The 14,409-nt window shown below is 49.2% G+C and overlaps 1 long non-coding RNA gene across 1 annotated transcript; it reads right to left on the bottom strand.

Moving 5' to 3' along the window:
* Positions 1-9,591: 9,591 nt before the first annotated feature.
* LOC140849745 (uncharacterized) lies at positions 9,592-12,781 on the bottom strand. Its single transcript, XR_012131921.1, has 3 exons — positions 12,533-12,781; positions 12,298-12,387; positions 9,592-10,740 (listed from the first exon to the last, which is right to left on the bottom strand). It is a non-coding gene; the product is annotated as an uncharacterized lncRNA (long non-coding RNA).
* Positions 12,782-14,409: the final 1,628 nt, after the last annotated feature.

Here is a 14,409-nt window from a genome sequence, read left to right on the forward strand (position 1 = left end):
GCAAGGGAAACAAAAGCAAAAATGAACAAGTGGGACTATATCAAACTAAAAAGCTTCTGTACGGCAAAGGACACCATCAGTAGCACAAAAAGGCATCCTACAGTATGGGAGAATCTATTCATAAATGACAGATCCGATAAGGGGTTGACATCCAAAATGTACAAAGAGCTCATGCACCTCAACAAACAAAAAGCAAATAACCCAATTAAAAAATGGACACAGGATCTGAACAGACACTTCTCCAAAGAAGAAATTCAGACGGCCAACAGGCACATGAAAAGATGCTCCACATCACTAATCATCAGGGAAATGCAATTAAAACCGCAATGAGATACCACCTCACACCAGTTAGGTTGGCCAACGTCCAAAAGACAAACAACAAATGTTGGTGAGGCTGTGGAGAAAGGGGAACCCTCCTACATTGCTGGTGGGAATGTAAATTAGTTCAACCATTGTGGAAAGCAGTATGGAGGTTCTTCAAAAAACTAAAAATAGAAATACCATTTGACCCAGGAATTACACTCCTAGGAATTTACCCTAAGAATGCAAGAGCCCAGTCTGAAAGAGACATACGCACCCCTATGTTTATCGCAGCACTATTTACAATAACCAAGAAATGGAAGCAACCTAAGTGAACGGATAAAAAAGATGTGGTACATATACACAATGGAATATTATTCAGCCATAAGAAGAAAACAAATCCTACCATTTGCAACAACATGGATGGAGCTGGAGGGTATTATGATCAGGGAAATAAGCCAGGTGGAGAAAGACAAATACCAAATGATTTCACTCATCTGTGGAGTATAAGAACAAAGGAAAAACTGAAGGAACAAAACAGCAGCAGACTCACAGAACCCAAGAATGGACTAATAGTTACCAAAGGGAAAGGGACTGGGGAGGATGGGTGGGAAGGGAGGGATAAGGGGGAAAAAGGGGCATTACGATTAGCCCACATAATGTAGGGCAGGGGGACATGGGCAGGGCTGTGCAACACAGAGAAGACAAGTAGTGACTCTATAGCATCTCACTATGCTGATGGACAGTGACTGTAATGGGGTGTGGCGGGGGGACTTGATAATGGGGGAATCTAGTTACCACAGTGTTGCTCATGTAATTGTATATTAATGATACCAAAGTTTAAAAAGAAGCAAAAAAAAAAACAAAAGCCAAAGCAAGAGCTATTTGAAGATGCTCTTTGAAGAAATCTTAATTTCCCACAAAGGGAAAAGTAAATAAATTAAAAAGGTCTTAGTCCCGTGTCTAGGTGACCACTCCGGCAGGTCCCCCGAATAACTGACCCTGCTGTGTGATCTGCCCACGGAGGGAGGAGGGAGAACAGAGCTGGGCGTTGGCCTCTGCCGGCCTCAGTCCACCTAAGCGGGCTCCCTCTGCTCTGCTGGCCTCCCTGCCTCCTTCCAGTCCTCACTGCCAGGCCCTTTGAAAGAGCGTCTATATATAAAATAAAGGCTTAGATTTAAGAGAGGAAAAATGAAGATCATCTAAAAGGAAAAAACTACGGCCTTTTATTCCTGTGCACACCAGATGTTTGGGGGTTTCCCATGCCAACCAGTCCTGCCCCTCTAGCTGGGTGTCCCTCCCACAGTTCAACTCAGTTCTGACACTAATTCCCAGAGTTGGTGCAGCCCCTACGAGTAAGGCCTCAACCCTATCAGGCTGTCTCCCTTCAGGTGCCGATCATGAGCCCGGGCCTCCAGCACTGCTGACCAACTGGTCATGAATTGGGGGTTCCCATCAGCCCCTTTCAGGTTTGATAGTTTGCCAGAAGGCTCACAGAACTCAGGAAAACAGTGTACTTAGGTTATCAGTTTATTACAAAGGATACGACTCAGAACGGCCAAATGGAAGAGATGCGTAGGGAAGGGTGGGGACGGGGTCGGGCTTGCGGCCGCACTGCCTGGAAGCCCCCTGAATCCTAGCATCAAGGGTATTTATAGAGGCTCCGTTCAGTAGGCACGGTCAAGCGCCTCACTGGGCACTGGTGATTCACGCAGTCTCCAGCCCGCCTCTCCCCTCCCGCCCCTGGAGGCTGGTGGGGAGGGTGCAAAAGGTTCAGCACTCTGAGCACCAGGACTGGTTCCCCTGGCAGCCAGCCCCCACTGCCAGGCTCTCCAAGCCCCCCAGCCCTAAGTCACCTCATTAACCTACTGAAAAGACCCTTGTCACTTCTGAGATCAGGAGGGATTTACTAACTAGCCGTGTATGTGGAAATGGGGACAGAGACCAAATATATAGATTTCTTATGTCACAGCATCTTGAAATGAGTAAGGAGGCATTTGGCAGGACCGTCTGGGTACCCAGAACTCTCCGGGCAGAGGGGGCATATTGGGGCTCTCTGCTTGTCCCCTGCATATGACCCACGCTGAGCCAAACAGAGCCCATCCCTGGGATTTTTCAACTTGCAATCTTGGGAGATACTCTCTTCTAGCCCTCGGGGAAGAAAGCTTACAAATCTGATTGGGTCAGATGCTCAGACACTGAGTGTGATTTGCCAGTGGGCCGGGTCACTGCCCCTCGCAGTGGGGGCTCCTGAGCCCGGCAGCTGCGGCAGGCGGTTCTGCAGCCCCTTGCTCTCCTCTCAGCACCATTCACCCCCCGGCGGCCAGGTGAAGGTTGGCTGGCAGCTGGCAGGGGATGAAAGGCTACCTTTTCCCTCCATCTTCCCCTCAGAGCTAAGAGATGCAGCCCAATTTATCAACAGCCCGCACTCTCTTCTACCCAAAGCCCTTCTCAGAATTAACCCCCACAAGCTCAGACGCCTCCATCCCCCCCTTTCCAAGAATCTCCCCGTGGCTCCCTATGCCTATGCTTTCGCTGCAGCAGCTAAACACACCCATCGTCATTCAACTGGCAAGTAGGTTCCTAATGGGATCTGGTTGGTGGGTTCCACAACATCACACACACACGCACGCACGCACATGCTAGCCGGTTAGACCAGAACACAACTCAAACTGTCTTAAATATGGGCAATGTTTTGTGTCACATAAGAAGTGCAGAGGTACAGCAGGCACGAGGCACGGGGCTCTCCTGCTCTATTTCTGATCTTCTGGGCTCCCCCTCCCCCACATCTGCTTCATTCTTGGGTTGAGGGCAGCACAGCCATCTCAGTCCCAGGCATCCTATCTAGTCACTGAAAGAACAGCAGGAGGGCATCTCTGCGTGTCTCCTTTAGGAGGAAGGAAACCTTCCCCAGAAGCCTCAGCAGGCCTCTGCCTCCTTATCTCATTGCCCATAACTGCGTCCCATGCTCAGGTCCAAGCCGCCTTCTGGGAGGGAAACAGCGACCATGACAAATTAGTCTTAGTTGATCACGATCCATCCCCTCAAAGCTCTTGCTCAAAGCAGATGCCAGAGCACAGTCCGGGCTTCTTAGGACAGGGGATCAGAAGAAGTGGATGCTGAGTATATATGCCTGTTATTTTACTAATAAGGATTGGAAAACTTTGTCCTGGAGTGTTATTCGTGCTCCCCTTCTTAAATGTGGGCTAGGGTTTGTTTGCCCGTCAAAGATATCTCAGGGCTCTAACGACCACTATCATTTTACAATGACAAAAAAAATGGAATTTCAAATAAACTCTAAAGTCCTTTCTTTCTTTCTTTTTTTTAAGGCAGTGCGGTAAATTTGAAAAACAAGAAGAAGGATGGCCTCTTTTTTTTTTCTGACTTTTCTAATTCCACTAAAAGCTGGTTAGGAGGGGACATCCGCATTTCGGGTATTTGACACCATAAATGCAGGGGTATGACCAAGACTGAGATTTTTGGCTTTTTGAGCTCTGCTATTGGTATAAGAAACACTGTCTGGGCTTGGGAGGCAAATGGCTCATATTAAGTGAAAGTACTACCAAGGAAATTTGGCAGAAGTCCAAGGTTGTAGGGAGCAAACACCATAATTCCTCTTTCATTAGGACAAGAGAAGACAGAGGAACGCTTTCTAAACAACTGCCTTCCCTGTGGGCCCCCGAGGGATCTAGGGTGACAAAGAGCCCCATGTCATTTGCAAATCCAGGTAGGGTTTCTACCCAAGAAAAGTAAACCCATAGAAGAATCTGGAGAGTGCCCAGAACTAGAAAAACTGGCTCAAGCCTGTGTCTGAAATCATTCTCCCTTGATTCAGCAGGAAGACCCCCAGCCCAGCTTGATGTATTCTGGCCCCCAGCAAGCAAGGAATCCTTTGCTTTCAAGAAGAAAAAGCTTAAATTGTAATTAAAGGAGGAAAACATTTTGACAAGCTCCTTGTAAACAGCCGAAAAATAGCTTGATGCGAATGGGACCCAATGCAGGGGACAAAGGGGACTGTCCTGGACTAGCAGGACAACAGGATTCCTCGGCAGGTTGCCTAATTTATGGGTTTGCAAAGTTGCAAGATCTTGCGTCAGGAGGAATGACTTAGAAAATGCCCTTTCTTCAGCCCCTCTGAGCTCAGAGACCAGGGCTGGCCTAGGAGAGAAGTCAGGCAGGGCTTTGGGGACACTCTCCCCACTGCTTCCCAAAGTCAGAAGGTGTCTTCCATGGCAAACTCAGTTTCAGGGACCTTTGCCAGGGATGTGAATGCCCTCAGTAGGGCAGCTTTTGAAAAGTTGGTGGAAAGGAAGCAAATGGCAGTCCTTAAAAACGGTGGTAAGGAACGATTTACCGACTCGGTTGGTATTCATGGTGCACGGCAGGACTTGCAAACTCATTCTGGAAAGGGCCGGACTGTCATTTCAGACATAGGCAATATGTCGGTAACATGTGTGCTGTCACTACAACAGCAGAGCCGCGTAGCTGTGATGGAGACCATATGGCTCACAGAGCCCTAAATATTTACTATTTCCAGCCAACTGTGGGAAGTGTGTGGACCTCTGAGCATTCTGGGTGGATTACAAGCCAACTGATGGAAGGAACTCAGGAGAAGCAGTCTTTCAGAAGAATCCCCACTCTTCCATCATTATCAAGATGAGAGAATGGACTCGAAGATGAGAACCAGCAGACAGCAGCCACCTCCTGGGCCAGGAGCCTCGGCAGGTGACCTTGCAGAGGGCGGGGCCGAGAGCTGGGGCCACGGGCGACCACAGGTGTGACTTGCTCTCTGGGATGCGGCCCATGGCCTGGCCGCCTCTAGCTGCGAGCCTGCCTCCCCTGAGGGCTCTCCCTGCTCCGGCCCACCTGCCTCTGAGCCCGGCCCTGCTGTGTCATAGGGATTTGAGACCTTTTGTAGAGGCTTTTTTTCCCCCTTTGCCTGACTGCTTTCATTTCTTCTCCCCTCTTCCCTCCATAGCAACTTCTTACTCTTTATAGGAAAAGGGAAGAGACACAACAGCCAGGACAGCAGAGGCACAGATTGGAGGGGTGTGTCTACAAACCGAGGGACGCTGAGGATTCGGGGCAACCTCCAGGGGCTAGGAGAGAGGCACCAAAGGATTTCCCCGCCTCCCCTGCTATTTTATGCCGCCCAGCTGTGTGCCCTGTAAGTGCAGGTGGAATTAATACACGTTGAATGGATGAATAAAGTTAAAGTCCTGATGCAGATGGGCACATAAACATTTCCTTCACCAGGAAAGAGGGTATACTTGGAAAATCCCCCAAAGTGCAAAAAATAAAATAAAAAGCCGGGAGAGGGATTATCAGCATTTTCAGTGTGGGCGAGGGGAGGGCATAATGGATGGGAAGCTTTCTCCTCTGGGGAAACAACCGTTAGAACTGCTGCGACATTTGCATCTTGCAAGTTTCCAGATAGGTTCCCAGAAGCTGGAGGCACCCCTGGAACTCCACCTGCCACCCCAACACACCCATATCCACCACTTGTCCCAACACCTCCCTCTTCCATGAAAGACTCGGAGGAAGATAAAGCTGATGGCAGACTCTCAAAGCAGAGCTGTGGCCAAGAGGAACACGGTGTTTCACGGCCATTCCGAAGGGTTTTTCCTACCTGGAAATCAGGAGAACTTTCTTCTCCCTTGACTCATGATGTCCTTATTGCCCAGAGGCCTGAGCCGCAGAGAGCAGGTCCATTTCCAACCACTCCTCCATCGGTTGTGGGCCAGGCACACCGCGGCGGTTCAGACAAAGCTCCATCAGCTGGGAGCTTCCTGCCCAGTGAGGAAGGAGAGAGCGACAGACACCCTGTAGACAAATAGGATGATAGCGGGCTGTGACAAAGGTGACACGTGTGTCATTAAGCATGAGTGGGAAAGTAGCTGAAAGGGGGAAACAAATGTCCATCCACGGACAAACAGATACACAGATGCCGTGCAGGCATACGAGGAATGTTACTCAGCGCAAGAAGCATGATGTACCGGTACACGCTGCAGACACAAAAGGCCGCCCACTGTGTGACTCCAGTTATAGGAACTGTCCACAAGAGGCGCAGACAGAAAATAGGTTAGTGGCTGTGGGAGGGCAGGAGGCTGGGTGAGGACTGAGTGCCAGTGGGCGTGTGGGGCTTCTTTTTAGGTGATGGAAACATTTAAGATTTCATCATTTAAGATTGGACTGTGGGGAGGTTGCACACATCTGTGAATAAACAAAACATACCATTTGTGCACTGAGTGAGTGGATTGTATGGCATGTGAATTACACCTCAAAAAAGCCATTAAAAGGAATGAGTGGGAATTTACCAGTGTTCAGACGAGGCCGCTGTCGGGTGACCGATTCAAACTGCCGCGGTAGGCAAGCATTACTTCAGGATCATCTGTGTCTCCTTTGCCACCAGCCACTGGACAGAGGCAGCATGGGTTGCCAGAGAACATATGAGGTATCCAGATAAATTTGAAATTTTGGTTCAACAAGGAATACATTTTTATGATGTCTCAAAGATTGCATGGGGTATACATATACTAAAAATGATTCATTGTGTATCTGAAATGCAGATTGAAGGGGGCATCCTGTATTCTTTTTTTAAATTAAGGTATCATTGATAAACAATCTTATGAAGGTTTCACATGAGCAACATTGTGGTTTCAACATTTACCCATATTATCAAGTCCCCCTGACCCCACTGCAGTCACTGTCCATGTGTAGTAAGATGCCGTAGATTCATTACTTCTCTTCTCCATGTTATACTGCCTTCCTCATGACCTACCTATATTGTGTGTGCCAATTATAAGGGCATCCTGTATTCTTATTTGCTAAATTTAGCACCCCTACGTGGAAAGCTATCCTAGAATCTTGATTCAAATCTAGAATCAGATCTTGATTCAAAGCCTTGTGCAAACAAGCTCCAGGTGTGGGGCCTAGGCTTGCTAACAACCCTTGTGTGTTGTTGGCCTCTACATGTCCTTCCTGTTTCTATGAGGAGTGACTTCTGGCCAAGCTTCAAATCATTATTCTGATGGCCTTACACAGAGCATCTCAAGAAACCCAGCAGCCTGGGGTGTTGAGTGTTAGGACAGACAGGTGACTTCGATTGCTGAGTAAAGACCAATGTTTGATTTCTGAATACAGGCAGGCTTTGGACTAGGAGGGAATTCTGTTAGAAGTAATGACCTGCATCAAAAAAGGTTGAAAGATGTTCAGTCCACTCTGTCTGTAGGCAGGGGAATATAGCTCACAAGCTTGATTTTTTTAACCCTTTATTCAAGGGGTTTTGTTTCCTTGGGCATTCAAAGCACATTTTTTGGTGTAATAATGAAATGTTATTACTAAGCACCTAATGTGCACTGGGCGTCATGCTAAGGGCTTTGTGATATTTCACTGGATCTTTGCAGTGATCCCGTTTTATCACCCTACCGCAAACTCCTTTGGCAAGCAAGATTGGAGAGGTTAAGGAGCCTGCTTAAGGTAACATAGGGGGCATACGTTTCCCTTCTTCCATCCCAAGAATAGAGCAACTCATCACCAGAGTCACTGAGATGAGAGTCTACAAACACACACCTTAGCAACACAGCGCGTACCTTCCATCAGCTTCCTCCCTGCACATTTGCTGGTCAAATCCCATGATTTATCATCCTTCAGAGTTCAAACCCTTTCCTTTGTTGAAATGGTATTTAACCCCGAGTCTAACCACTTCTTTACATTTCACTTTTTTCTGTGAACTCCTTAGCATATAAATATTAATAAAAACGGTATGCCTTTCCTCCTGTTATTCTAGATTTGTTGGTTTAATTCACAGGCCCCATGATTGAACCGAAGAGGGTAGAGAAGTTTTTCCTCCACGATAGGGATCATACACTATGTGGTCTTTGGTGCCTGGCTTCTTTTAGTTAGCCCAATGATTTCAAAGTTCATTTCATAGCGTGGGTCAGTCTTCATTTCTTTTTATGGCTGAATAATAACCCACTGTATGGATATACTACACTTTATTAATCCATATCAGCTTATAGACATTTGAGTTGTGCCCACTTTTTGGCTACTATAAATAATGGTGCTATAAACGTTTGTGTGCAAGTTTTTGTGTGATGTATGTTTTCATGTTTCTTGAGTAAACACCTAGGAATGGAGGTGTTGGGTCATATGGTGACTATATGTTTAACATTTTGAGGAAATGCCAGGTATTAAAAAAAAAATAACTGCATAGTTTTACATTTCTGCTAGCAGTGTGTGAAGGTTCCAATTTCTCTCTATTCTCATCAACACTTGCTATTGTCTGTCCTTCTGATTAGAGCCATCCTAGCAAGGATAAGTGGTATCTCATTGTGGTTTTGACTTGCATTTCCCCGATAGCTAATGATGTGGAGCAATTTTCCATGTGCTAGTTGGCCCATTACCCACTGCTTTGAAAGAAATTGCGTCCTTTGTCCATTTTTAATTGGGTTGTTTGTCTTTTTATTGTTGGGTTCTAAGTTCTTTATACAGGCTCAATACTAGACCCTTTTGGATGTATCACTTACAAATATTTTCTCCCCAAAGAATTGTCTTTTCACTTACAGTTTCCTTTGAAGGGCGAACGTCTTAAATTTTCATGATGTCTAATTTATCTATTTTTCTTTGGTTAGTTGTCCTTTTGGTTGTATTGCTTTTATGATGAGAAAAAAAAAGGAAGTATTTTACAGAAAAATAGGACCAGACATTAAGCAGTTTATGCAACATTCCTGTCCTCAAGGTGCTAACACTCAGTGGAGGGTCCTAAACAGGCTTTTTATCTTCTCCCTGGGTCTCCAGGTTGGGGGGCAAAGTCTTTCATATTCTGATGAACCAGATGGCCCATTAAACAGCTTTGAAGAAGTGGGGTGAGTCACCACTTAACTGTACTTAGGAATTCTAAAATCAGTCAAGTGTGAGCCTTGCCCAGCTCTGCCAGCCTTGCTCTCCGACTGCCTAATGAACCCAAACGCTGGCAGACGGCGGATGTGCTGATTCATCAAACAAACCCCGCTCAGTCTGGGGAAACCCGTATCATGTGTGTTTGTAATAACACAGCACTGCGCAGATTCCAGATATCCAGCAGGGGAACTGGTTCAGTTACGGCACACCCAGACTCCAGAAAAATCAGATCGGAAATGTATGGAGGGCGGAGAGTTGAAAGTATTGAGGAGGAAAGGCTTTTTCTCTACTCCCTCAGGCTAAGAAAGTGGGGGTAGGTTAATTAAACGAATGGAAAACTGATGAATAGAACTGACACAATTTTTATTCATATTTATGTGCACTGGAGTTTACAGAAAAGAAGTGCAAGTCGAAGCAGCAGTTACACTTGGGGACTCACACACCATTTTACTGAAGGAAAGAGGTTGTAGGGATACATTGTGGGGAGGTGACTAGAAATAGAGGCCAGAAACTAATGGAAAATGAGGACTCCTAGTAAGATCTGTCTATGCAGACCCATCCTGGTGTCAACTCCAGGCTTTGAAGATAAGAGTCGCAATTCGCTGCCTGGTATGTGGGGGCAGAGGGGAGACCTTCCTGAATGGCAAATGTATGTCCTGCTTTTAGGACTTCCGCCTCACTTGCCTGCAGCAGCTCAACATGAGCCCCATGCCACAGCAGCCTGTCGGGGTGGCAGAGCCTCCTTTTCCCAGGGAGCTGACGACAGCCCAGGAAGGCATGGTGAAGGCCCGAGCTCTGCCCTCTGGTTGGAGGCGCAGGTTCTCGGGAGCCTCCCCACAGCTCTGCCCTCACCCCCCACATCTGTCCCAGCTCCACCTCGGAAGGTCTGCGCTCACCTGCTGGCCCGGGAGCTCCCCAGTCTATACCTTTCTGCACAGCATGTGCCCTCCTGACGTGCTGTCATGATTTCTGCTTACTGCCCTTTTCCGGGCCCTCACTGTCTGACAGTCCCCTAAGCAAATGCCAGGGTTTGATTACCTCTGCCTTCCCACGGCCCCAGGGTGCCTGGCCTTCCTCAGGCCGGACATTCCACTGCAGGTAAACCCTACATTCTGTCCATCCATGTATCCATCTATGGACACCGGGTGGCTTCTGCTTCTTGGCTGTTGTGAATAATGCTGCTGTGAACACGGGTGTGCAAACACCGCTTGGAGGTCCTGCTTTCCACTCTCTGGGGGTGAATCACAAGTGGAGTTGCTGCACCATATGGTAGTTGTATTTTTAAGTTTTGAAGGAACTTCCATATTGTTCTTCATAGTGGCTACACCACTGCATATTCCCACCGACAGTACCCAAGGGCTCCAATTTCTCCACGTCCTCGTCAGCACTTGTTATTTTCTGTTTTTTGGCAGAAGCCTCTAATGGGCAGGAGGTGGCATCTCAGCGTGGCCTGTGTTTGCGTCTGCTCATCAGTGTCCTTGGCACCTGCCACCATGTCCATGCGGAGGGATGCTCATTGAGCGGCAGCTGAGGGATGACCTGCAGGAAGGAAGAATGGAAGAGTGAAGAGAGAGTGTTTTCTGGAAAAACAGAGGCAGACGAGGTGGCTGCTGAGGGCACTGGTCCAAACGGGGGGCAAAAACTTCTAAAGTACGTGCCTGACGTCTAAATACGAACATACTGGGGAAGGCATTGAGCAGGCCCAGGGGCTCTTGAAGTTCAGAAGTTTTCCCACAAAGGCAGGAGTGCAAGTCTCCCTCTCACCATCCCTGGAGGTGAGAAAGGGTCTCGGTGGTAAGCCGAGGAAGGAGAGGGGGTGAGAGAGGAAGGCAGGGGCTCAGCACAGCGGGTTGGCAGTGGGGAAGGCACGGCTCTGCTCTCAAGGAGTCCAGGGTCTCCATCTGCCCCCAGCGGCCACTGCCATCCCTCTCCGTCACTGCCGGCGTCCCCTGGGCGCCGCGACGGCGGGGAGAACGGACAGGAGGGCCCGGGCCCCGGTGCCTGCCCCCACCTGCCTCTGCCCCTTCCTGCTCATCAGATACCCTTTTTATGGGTCTCAGCATGGGTGGGACTCCGGTTTCTTGGCCTCCCAGGGCAGCGTGCTGCTGGCGTCTCTGACCACTGCTGGTCCGAGAAAGGCTCAAAGCACAGGCAAAATCATGCCTCTCCTACATCAAATGGTCATGTGTCACATATTCTGCTTGACTCATTAGCTGAGGGACGGACCACTAGCACATTCTAGCGGGTTCGAAGGAGACAGCAAAGAACCGTGCGCGCCAGGGAGGTCGGGATGCCAACATCACAGGCAGATGAGGTTTTCTGGTTTCTAGAACTGTTAAGTAGCTCACAGACCATGGAGGCAGAGGTCACCCAGTAGGGCTCACAGGTTTCCCTGGCAGTCCCGGGTGCAGCGCCCTCCAGGGCCTCCGGGGGCTGCCCGGGTTAACCCTGCCATCCCCACCCGCCACCCGGGGAAAGGAGAGCAGGTGCACCCACTGCAGGCCCCGCAGGTCGGGCCTAGTCCGTGGCAGGCCATCTGTGCAGCTGGTGGGTGGGCGGGTCGCTGGCTTGGGGAGTGGGAAGCCTCCTTCCGGGCTTCTGCGGATTCTATCGCGTCCCCGTGGCTCTCACCTCCCAGAGGAAAAGCCCCGTCCTGACAGGCCTCCACGACGGCTCCCTGTCATTTACCTCCTCGCCTCCTCACCCGCATGGCCCATCACCCCAGGGCGCTGGCCTGCCAGGCCACGCACGCCCCTGCCTTGGGGCCTTTGCACATTCCATTCCCTCTGTGGTGCACCCCCTTCTCTGGGGTTGTCCTCCCCGCTTACTCCCTCCACTGACTTCTCAGCGAGCCCTGCAGACGGCGCTGTGTACGACTGCAAATCCACCGCCCCCTCCCGACCCCCTCACACACCACACCCCCTACACCCCCACATGCCCCCCCAAAACCCTCCCACCCTCACATGCCCCCACACACCCCCAAACCCCCCACTCTCCCCCACCCCACACACCCCCAAGCCCCACACGGCACACTCTCTCCCCACCCCCACACCCCTCGCCGCTTCCTCAGTGGGTCTTTCCCCACACCGTGCACACCCGTCAGACCGTTTGCTGGACTTGGGTGTTTGCCGACTGTCTCTCCCGGGTAGGACGCAGCTCTGTGCCCGCAGGAAGTCACCCTCAGCGCTAGGGCAGTGCATGGAGCAGATGAACACGTCAGAGAGTAAGTAATCAGATGACAAACGCCAATTGTTTACGAAATGTCATTATTACTACTAACACTCTGAGTGCTAGCAGAAAAGCATGCCGACTGTTAACTACCTCAACTTACCCGTCATCCTCAAGGGCCCAAGGCAAGACCTCTGTGGAAAGTGCACACGCTGAGCTCCGAGATGGGTCTCGTGTGCCTCCTCGTGGCCGTAGATGGTAACTGCAGCCACACAGTGCCTTCTATCCAGCCAGCCAGCCACGCATTCCTTTAAAAATCTGTTTTGGCATCCCTAGTGAGAACGCAAATGGCACAAACCTTCTGGAGAGAAATACTGGTAATTCCTAACAAAAGGACACGTGCATTTACTTTCCTACTTAGCAATCCCACTTCTAGGAACCTACCCTGAGGATACATCTCCAGTAACACAAAAACATGCACAATGTTATTCATTGCACCATTATTTGTCTTTTCAACTGTTGGAAAACTACCCGGATGTCCACATACAGGAGTGTTAACTGAGCAAACTACTCTCTGTTTTGGTACTCCACACAATGGAGCACAACGCAGCGTAAGAAAGATAGGGATAAGTAGGGATGATGTCTGTGCAGCGAAATGACACAATATCCAGGGCTTTCTGTTAAGTAAAGCCCTAAAGAATATCGACAGCACGTTACATTCATGTGAAAAAGAGGTAGTGTAAGAAAACATACATGTATCTGTTCATGTGTGCAAAAGAAATACAGGATGGATAAGACAGAAACCGAGGAAGAAGATTACCTACAGGGCTTCTTGGGCAAGGGGTGGAGAGGAGGGGGCCTGGCATCTGCTGGGCAAGGAAAGAGCAGCCGCCCGCTGGCATATCTCTTTCTAAATCTTTGACTCTCAGAGCCATCATTATATTTCACATTCCTTCACATGCTCAAAAGGTAAACCAACAATGAAAACCAACCATGATGTGGTGGAACCTGAACTGGAACACATACACTTTAACAAACAGGCCTCACACACGACCAAGGAATTACCAACCCCAGCAGTGGGGTGGGCAAGAAAAAGAACTGCCTGGGGAGCTCTGGACGAGAGCCTTCGGATGGGATTTTGCACATAAATGTGTGGGGGCTGGGTTCGAAACTCTGACTCTACTTTATGTGTGTTCTAGAATTGAAGAAATCAGTAAATACAGATCATGAAAGTGGGTTTCTCACTCTTGGAGGAAGAAGCTATCAATAGGGGACAGGAGGATGGCTAGAATGACCCTGAGGTGTTGGACTGGAGTCAGAGAGACCAAGATAAAGTCACAGCATTTGACATACATACAGATACAGGTACAGAAGCACAGACATGGGGGGCCGGTGGGGTGAGACACACACACGTTTCCTAGCTCTGTCTGCCGAGAGGGCCCAGGAGCAATGACAGCCCAGGACGGACGAGCACACCCGGCTACGGAAACCAGGTGCTAAGCACCATCCCTCGATACAAGGAGCACGGGTTCTTTGGAGAAATGTTTGATTCAAGGGCAGAGGCAGGAACAGACCAGGTGATCCTGGAACATCTTGGGTGGCCAGAAAGTAAGAATAGCTCAAAAGAGGATGGGGGTGTGTTCAAAGCACACAGGAGCCAACCTGAAAGAGTTGGGGAAGTCTGAGCAAGAAAATAACAATATTGAATTTTTATATGATAAAATAAGTAACTATAAAATAAACGAATAAAATAACTGTGTGTGTGGGGGGGGCAAAGCTGTCCTATACTTAAGTGTAGAAAGAGGAAAGTCAAAACCACCATCAGGCATGTACCAACTCCACTGACCTGCTCACAGATGCTCAAGCGGGTCAGAGCTGGAGGAGGCAGCCCTGGACAGCCTCAGAGGGTCCTCCAAGAATCCCCACCTCCCAGTGCAGAAGCCCAGCGGACACCACCTGAAGTGATTTAAGGCCACTATTATCAATGATGGGGCACGTACACAACCCGGACCTGGGTGTGGTGCGCTGAGAAGACATACT

Source organism: Manis javanica, chromosome 5, assembly GCF_040802235.1.
Source record: "Manis javanica isolate MJ-LG chromosome 5, MJ_LKY, whole genome shotgun sequence".
Classification (NCBI taxonomy): domain Eukaryota; kingdom Metazoa; phylum Chordata; class Mammalia; order Pholidota; family Manidae; genus Manis; species Manis javanica.